The sequence below is a fragment of the Sinocyclocheilus rhinocerous genome, unplaced genomic scaffold (genome assembly GCF_001515625.1).
Source record: "Sinocyclocheilus rhinocerous isolate Xijiao unplaced genomic scaffold, SAMN03320098_v1.1 scaffold178, whole genome shotgun sequence".
NCBI classification, from domain to species: domain Eukaryota; kingdom Metazoa; phylum Chordata; class Actinopteri; order Cypriniformes; family Cyprinidae; genus Sinocyclocheilus; species Sinocyclocheilus rhinocerous.
In genome coordinates, this window is record NW_015653463.1 from 1,308,320 (window position 1) to 1,316,550 (window position 8,231).

At 38.3% G+C, this 8,231-nt stretch overlaps 1 protein-coding gene across 1 annotated transcript in view; it reads right to left on the reverse strand.

The window, feature by feature from the left end:
• Positions 1 to 4,729, reverse strand: part of cdc42se2 (CDC42 small effector 2) — a 29,191-nt gene extending 24,462 nt beyond the window's left edge. Inside the window, exon 1 of the mRNA XM_016522131.1 lies at positions 4,626 to 4,729. The gene's annotated coding sequence lies outside the window, so the exon portion shown is untranslated. The remainder of the gene's footprint in view (positions 1 to 4,625) is intronic.
• Positions 4,730 to 8,231: the final 3,502 nt, after the last annotated feature.

Here is an 8,231-nt window from a genome sequence, read left to right on the forward strand (position 1 = left end):
TTCTGTAGGTGAAGCTGGATCACGAATGATTTGCGCGAACATAGACGCATTTAGGCAGATCGGGGGCGCATTCCCTTCAGAAACAAAGCTAATCCACTGTGTCTTCAGCGGCTCAGATGTCGGGAGTAAATGACGACTGCTATGTTCATTACTACATCCAACAACAAAACACCTCAATCGCTTAGGAGTCATTCTTCACTGGCATAGAAACAATGGTGGACTGATGACAGCTCACTCAGGGCGGAGCTAAGGTAAAACGCTAGTGTCAATCAACAGTCGTGGGAGGGGCCTGGGTCTGTGTGACGTCACACAGACAGGCATCTGAGAACGGCTTGATTCGAAAAAGAGGATATTATTTATAGAGATTAAAAAAATACCACTGGGTGGATTTTTATCATTATAGGGTGGTTGTGTACACACACTGCCTACACACATTTCAGTTCAAACAACTTGTAAAAGTGAATTTTGCCTCCGATGACCCCTTTAAAGCTGATGTTAACAGCAGTTTGATGCTGCCAGTCCTAGCAGGCAGTTCACCGTTCAACACCCACACCTGGAGAAACGAGGGACACACAGGGTCAGAAACTCTAGTGCTGGTGTGCTGGAGTCCACGTCTGCGCTCGTTAATCCACCTCACAGCACTCAGAAACCACAGTCACAGTCCCTCAGCTTAACTCTTCTGCACCGTTACCAGTCCATTCATGAGCAAGAGCTCAATTACCAAGACCATGCACGCGCAGGGAACATAAAATCAGCTCCTAACTTTTCAGTTACTGAAGTACTAAGGCTTGTCCAAGTGAGAGAGACAATAGATCTGCTGAAATTCCTGCAGCAATGCAGTGAAAACAGAATTCACAGAGGAATTATAATATTAGTTTGAGAGTATTATATCATACTACTGGGTGCCATTCACTAATAATCACATGTATTATTCATACTTATACACACAGGAGAATTTATCATAAACATTCTTTCATTAGAGTCACAACAGCTGCGTAAGAATTTGTTCTTAACCTCGTTCTAATGTTAAAGGGGTCATATGATGCTTTTTTAAAGATCATTATTTTGTGTATTTGGTGTAACAGAATATGTTGACATGCTTTAATGTTCAAAAAACACATTATTTTTCAAATACTGTACATTGGTCGTCCATAAAATGCATTGCTGTTCTGTTGTAAGTAATCTTAAAGATTCCTAAATGCATCTACTTCTGGTAGGCCAAATAAAGTGCTTTTGCTTTCGCACTTAAACACACAGCGTCTCCCTGACATGTTGCTTCAACACTAACTGCGGTTACTTGAAACCACGCCTTCTTTCTTTGCGTGATCATTTGGGGGCATTATGCTAATATTTCCACATAGTGAGGTAGATATGTGGGGGCGTGTTAGAACGAGCCGTTTTAGGGGGGCGTGGCAGAGTCTTAACTTTGATAAAGAATATCTCTTTGGTTTTGAGACTTTAGTCTTTGCAACTTCAGGGATCTTATCTATGCACAATCAGCTTGTAACACTCCAAAGAGAAAGGGAAACTTGAAATCGCATCATATGACCCCTTTAATGAATTATAAACAAGTGACTGTGTGCCCGAGGTTAGAAACGTGCATAAAACTCACACAAACCATTTTGTTTTTGCAGTTCAGTTATGAATAATCTTATCGTTTTCCATCAAGTTTTAAATAAAAAGACAAAAAATAAGCGAAAATGCTTTTCAATCAAAATAAAAAAGATTTAATTCACTGAATTATCAACAGGCACAAACATTTCTACATGGTTACTAAAACAGGCAAAAACTATATGTTTATTAAAATATAAGCCATATTTTCTTTGAGTTTCCATTAAAGATAAGTATACCATGATAATATAGTATAATATAGCAATAATCACTGTGACATTTGCCATGATAAAATGACTCCTAAAGCGATATAACATTTTGGCCATATTTCCAAGCTCTGTGGTCAGAATACTGCAAGAATTATGTGTTACTGGATTATGTGTAATTATTATTAGTAACAAATGTTGAACATTGGTGTCTTTTACCATATTAAATGGAGTTTTTTCCCCAAAAAATGACAATTCTGTCATCATTTACTCGTTCCAAACCTGAATGAGTTTCATTCTTCTGTTAAACACAAAAGAAGATATTTTAAAGAATGTTGGTACCCAAACAGTTCACTATTGAAGTCAATGGCTACCGTCAAGTGAGAGTGAGGGTGAGTAAATGATGACAGAATTTTCATTTTTGGATGAACTATTCCTTTAATGTTCATTTTGAAAAACAAAAAATACATGTTTTTTTCCTGGGTCACGAAGAACTTTTAACATCGATGGAAGCTTTTCATTGCACAAATGGTGCTTTATAGTGGAAAAAGTTTTTTTTTTTTTTAGATTATTAAAATGTTCTTCACACTAAGAAATGAATGTTTTTTTCAAGAACTGATTACAGAAAGGTTCTTTGAGGAACCAAAAAAGGTTCTTCAATGGCATCACTGTGAAAATACACTTTTGTATTACAGTTTTACAGTAGTTTTACCATTAGTAAAACCAATTGGCTCAAATATATGAGCCAAATGGGTCTTAGGCACTCTGCTCCACACAGCCTTGTCTTACTGTTTTAATCTGTATGGCACTTTTGATAAAAGTATCTGCAAAATGAGTTATTAGGACAGAGCACTAAAATGCTGGTAATGCACGTTTGTCTGAAAATGTGCATATGAATAATATGATTGTAGGCAAGGTGGTGGACACATGCTGGTGCATCCTGTGCTCAAATCAAATCCATGAGCCAAATGTCTATGGAAATGAACCTGGGAACAGAGCTGGTCTCTGTGCAGCGTCTTCCGCTGCTAAAATTATCTGTGCATTTCAATACGCTTTGATTCCTTTATTGATGTCACAGTGTCTAGTTTCTCCACAGTCTCTATTCATCCTGGATTCATCAAGTCAAGATCTAAAAGTTGACAGGATATGAGATCATTTCAGACTGAACTATATCCGCCACATGCTGTGACTAAAGGAAAGCACCTCAAAAGACAAACTAGAAATGCGGCACAACATAAACGCTTCGGTCTCGGAAGAAGATGATTACACTTTAAACATGTATACGTGCTAAGGTTAAAGCATAGTTAATTTAGTCAACTTCTGGGTGTAGATTACCTCTAAGCAAACAGATAAGTCCTGAAGAAAAAGACACTTTGAGCTCAACCAAGCAGCCAGAAAAGCCCTGAAAATGTGAGCTTGAATTCTTAAGGATGGTTCACATTATTAGGAACTACAGCAAGCTCATCTCCATTTCCTCCTGTAGAAAAGAAGGGAGTTTTCTAGGGAAGAATCCCATGTTCCCGGGCAGGATGACAGGATGGGATGCACACAGAAATCACTCCACTATAGCGATGAGCCACAAAGAGCAGCCGGCCCATTGAAAGAGACTGTCAGCGCAAGAAAGGCCTCTGTGTGAGGGGTCAGAGGAAGACCCTTCACAATACACTCAAGACCTGTTCCCAGGGTATCTGCCACGCAATGACAGACGGGAGAGATGTTGCCATACTATACAGCGGTACATATACCCAACGGTTATATAGGACTGCTATGTGTTTATTTATTTACACCAGGTTTAAAGGTAGCTCGTTCAATCAAAATTTAGAGTCCGAAATGTCTATTATATAATATTAATAGCAATCTTTTGTTCAGAACTCAAGTGGTACGTAATGTAACACTAAGTTGTTTTTACACTGATGTTAGTCTGGTTACGCATGTTTTGGTTTGCAGCCATCAAGTTTAAAACAAAAGAGAAAATAAAGAAATGAGATTAATTTGTTTTATTTACTGGGTTTTCTAAATGTAGGCATTACCACATGCACTGTAAAAAACATTTTCTTACAGTAAGTTATAAATAAACTAAAAATAGTATGTTTAGCAAGAAAATACTTTCTACTTCAAAATTTCATGTTGAACCTTAAAATTTCAAAGTGTTACTTGCTGATTATTTATACTTATTTGTGAAATTTACTAGTAATAGAGTTCGTTTCAGTGTGTTTATTTGATAAATGAACCATTTCTATTGAATTTCTGGTCAAATAAAATATTCAAATATTCCAATTTTGTGGTCAAGATTTCTTTTTTTTTTTTCTTTTTTTGAAAGAAATTAATACTTTTATTCAGCAAGAATGCATTCAATTGATCAAAAGTGACAGTAAAGACATTTATGTTACAAAAGATTTCGATTTCAAATAAGTGTTGTTCTTTTAGAATCCTGAAATGTATCACAGTTTCCACAGAAACACTGAACGGCACAACTGTTTTCAATAATAATAATGATAGTTGCACAGGTTTACTATAGTTTTGATAAAATGAATGCAGCCTTGGTGAGCATAAAGTACTTTCAAAAATATTACCGACCTCAAACTTTTGTATACACAGTTTACTATGATATAAAATGATTAATACCGGCCAATATAACATTCTGATCACACCACCTTCCTTTATTTGCATTGATGCAAGTGAATGCATATTATAACTCATCAAGACCTCATCACACAACTGACTCATGGACTGGCCCCAACCAAACGCATAAATCATACACCAATGCAACAACTCCCAAAGAAACGACTGATTCACAATCTTACTCACCATGCAGTGATGAAGTGAGAGGAGCCTCAGCGTTTATCCCAGGCTGAGGAGCTGTGAGCTCTCCAGGAGGCCTTTGTCCCGCACTCAGTTACGGGTCAGAGGGCGAGTCAAGTGGCATTCATTCACTGCATCATGCATGCTCCTGAGCCTAAGCCCCGCCCCCTCCGTCCCGCCGCCGTGGAGGCTTTTATGTAAGCACCATCCTCCCACTGAATGCGGCTTACGTAAGCAATGCTGCGGTGCAGAAACACTTACAAGAATACCAGTGACGAAAACCACTACAATCCGTAATCCTGTTCGCTGGACCACATAATAGCATTAGGACTTGTCTTCATGTGCTCGATTACATTCCACACAACACCAATGCTGGAATACCGGCGTTATTTTTATTTATTTAACCAGGAAAGAACCTCACTGAGATTAAAAATCTCTTTTACAGGAGTGTCCTGGCTAAGATAGGTGGCCCAGTTATACAAATACACCTATGTGACCCTGGACCACAAAAGCAGTCATAAGGGTTTTACATCATCTGAATAAATAAGCTTTCCATTGGTGTATGGTTTGTTAGGATAGGACAATATTTGAAAATCTGGAATCTGAGGGTGCAAAAAAATCAAAATATTGAGAAAATCGCCTTTAAAGTTGTCCAAATGAAGTTCTTAGCAATGAATATTACTAATCAAAAATTAAGTTTTGATATATTTACAGTAGGAAATGTACAAAATATCTTCATTAAACACGATCTTTACTTAATACCCTAATGATTTTTGACAAAAAAGAAAAATGGATAATTTTGACCCATACAATGTATTGTTGGCTATTGCTACAAATATACCCCAGTGACTTAACACTGCTTTTGTGCTGCAGGGTCACATATAACAAACAACAATAAACTATCAATAAAAGTACAGCATTAAAAGCATTTGCAATTCATTCGATCATTTTCTATTGCGTGCATACATGTTTTAAAATTACTGAAAGACACCAACTGATTTAGCCGCAGTTTAATTTGAAGAGAGCTCCAATCTGAAGGTGCAGCATACATTAGGCTGGAACAGAACATGAGATGGATATGTAACATGAGGAAATGCAACTCAGCAAAAATGGCTGGATTGGAGAAGTGGAATTATAAATGTTTTTTGAGAGAGGGAAACCCTGCCTTTTTTTAAAGCTCATTAACCAATGCATGGCACTGGCTTTCAATTCCTCCATCATTGGGCTTGTTGCCACGGTAGCCATGGATCGTGGTGGGGTGTGTGTGTGTGTGTGTGAGAGTGTGTGTGTGTGTGTGTGTGCACGTGTGCGTGTGTGCGCGTGTGTGTGTGCGTGTGTGTGTGTGTGTGTGTGTGCTATGAAGTATCACTTGCACAGAAGTCACTTTCCCCGCAGCTTTCTGTTGGCCAATGCAGTGAATTCATGTGACTGACTTGAACATGAGTGAAATCTGCTTGGGCAACTTTTTTTCACCCTCTAACAAAATACCTGATTCCTGTTAAAAGACTGTATATGTGTTTTCTCAACAACGATTTATTATCCTGCTCTGCGTCACTACAGTATGCCTAAAATAATGCCTGGAATTTAAATTCTAATTCAAAGCTGCCAGGTTTCCTTTTAGCAGGAAATTCCAGCCATCTGTAGTGCGTTGGATATTTACATCATGTCCGTAAACAAAGAAAAGAACATGCTTATCTACACAAAAGTACAGGGCCAAATACATTTTAGCAAACTGCCTTGCTTATACAGTCCCATTTGTGAAGAACTTTCTATTCTAGGACAGTATAGTTGGACATTGGACGTCTCTGATAAATGTTTATATGGGTGCAGTACTTCCTCAGTAATACAGTGTATGTTCTTTTACATTACATTACATGTCAACTAAAGCGAAACTCTGTGACAGTACAGTGTTTGATTATTCAGGCCCACAAAAACAGCCTGGCCATCTGCATGTGCTTGCCAAATGCAGACTGAGCAGCCTCTTTTTCTCTATCATTTCTTCTTATTTACCAAAGAAAAAAGCTGCCCTGTTCTTTCACTCCCTGCTCCGGGATCCGTAAACAGCGATTGAGTGTCACACAGCTCTGACTGAAATTCAATGACGTCAAGGCTGTAATGTGATTGGTTATTACAGCACACGTGATCCAAGTTAGCCGTTACGCTTTCTCCAATAGTAAGTAATACAGACCCTCTTATCTCCCTATAGTAAGACAATCTCTGCTTCTAGAGGTTCTCTTTGATAAGTTGGTTCAGGTGTGTTGAATTATGATTGTCAAAATACCTATTTTCAGGCATGCTATGAGGTGAGGACATCCTTTCATCCAGCACTAAGAAGATCTTGGTTAGAGAAGTGAGACTGTTCTGAAGTGAAGGGTTTAGATGAGTCCATCAGTGTCCTCAACTCTGGTCCTGGGGATCCACAGATCTGCACACATGCATGCCTCCCTTATTTGCACATAAGAACCCGGGACACAGGTCTGATCTCATAATAAACCTGTTGAAATATTTACAAATGTTTCTCTGCACATTCTGATGCCTCAGTATCCAGTAGACAAGTTCTTCTTTTGCGATCCAGATCACAAGACCACAAAGTCACAGGCCTCTGAAGACCCCTTAGCTGGTCCTCTTTAAGTTTCACAAAAACCTTTCAAACACAAACATATGGTTTCTTATCTTAATTCCCCCAGACATATGAGATTTCCAGTCATTAAGATTTGCACGACCATGATTTTTCCATTGCTTTCATGCAGCACAACAGAGCAGTGCTCTGGCAGTAGATTGGCATGATAATACTAATTAAATAAATTACTATTAATATACTATTAATTAATAAATACATTTATGTATTGGGCAAAGCAATTTACATTGCATTCAATGCATGCATTCCCTAGGCTTTGAAAGCATGACCTCAGCAGTGACATATACAGTGGGTACGGAAAGTATTCAGACCCCCTTAAATTTTTCACTCTTTGTTATATTGCAGCCGTTTGCTAAAATCATTTAAGTTAATTTTTTTTCCTCATTAATGTACACACAGCACCCCATATTGACAGAAAAACAAAAGCATGACCTCAGCAGTGACATATATAGTGCATATTGAGGTGAAAATATTCCTTACAAGCATTGTTTTTGTTATACTAGAGAACTGAAGATGTTGTTTAGACATTTCAATGCAACCATGTGACTTGAGATATCTGATGCAGAATGCTACACCTTGCAGCATGCAAGAAAGGATGTGTTTGACCACAAATGTCACCAAGTCTGGCACGATATGTTTGCATGGCTGCGCCAGTGGTAGAGGGTTCATTTCCCTTTGCAAAGAAAGTGGTAACAAAGCCTGCCTTATACTACCATTACAGCCAGCTGGCAAAGGCAACAGCAATGTCTCATCTCTCCTTAAAGGGTTAGTTCACCAAAAAATGAAAATTAGCTTGTGTTTTACTCACCCTCGAAGCATCCTAGGTGTATATGACTTTCTTCTTTCAGACAAATCCAGTCTGAGTTATATTAAAAATGGTCCTGCCTATTCCAAGCTCTATCATTGCAGTCAGCGGGTGTTGCAGTTGAACACAAGTCGTCAAATAAAGCACGCGCATTCATAATAAAACGTGC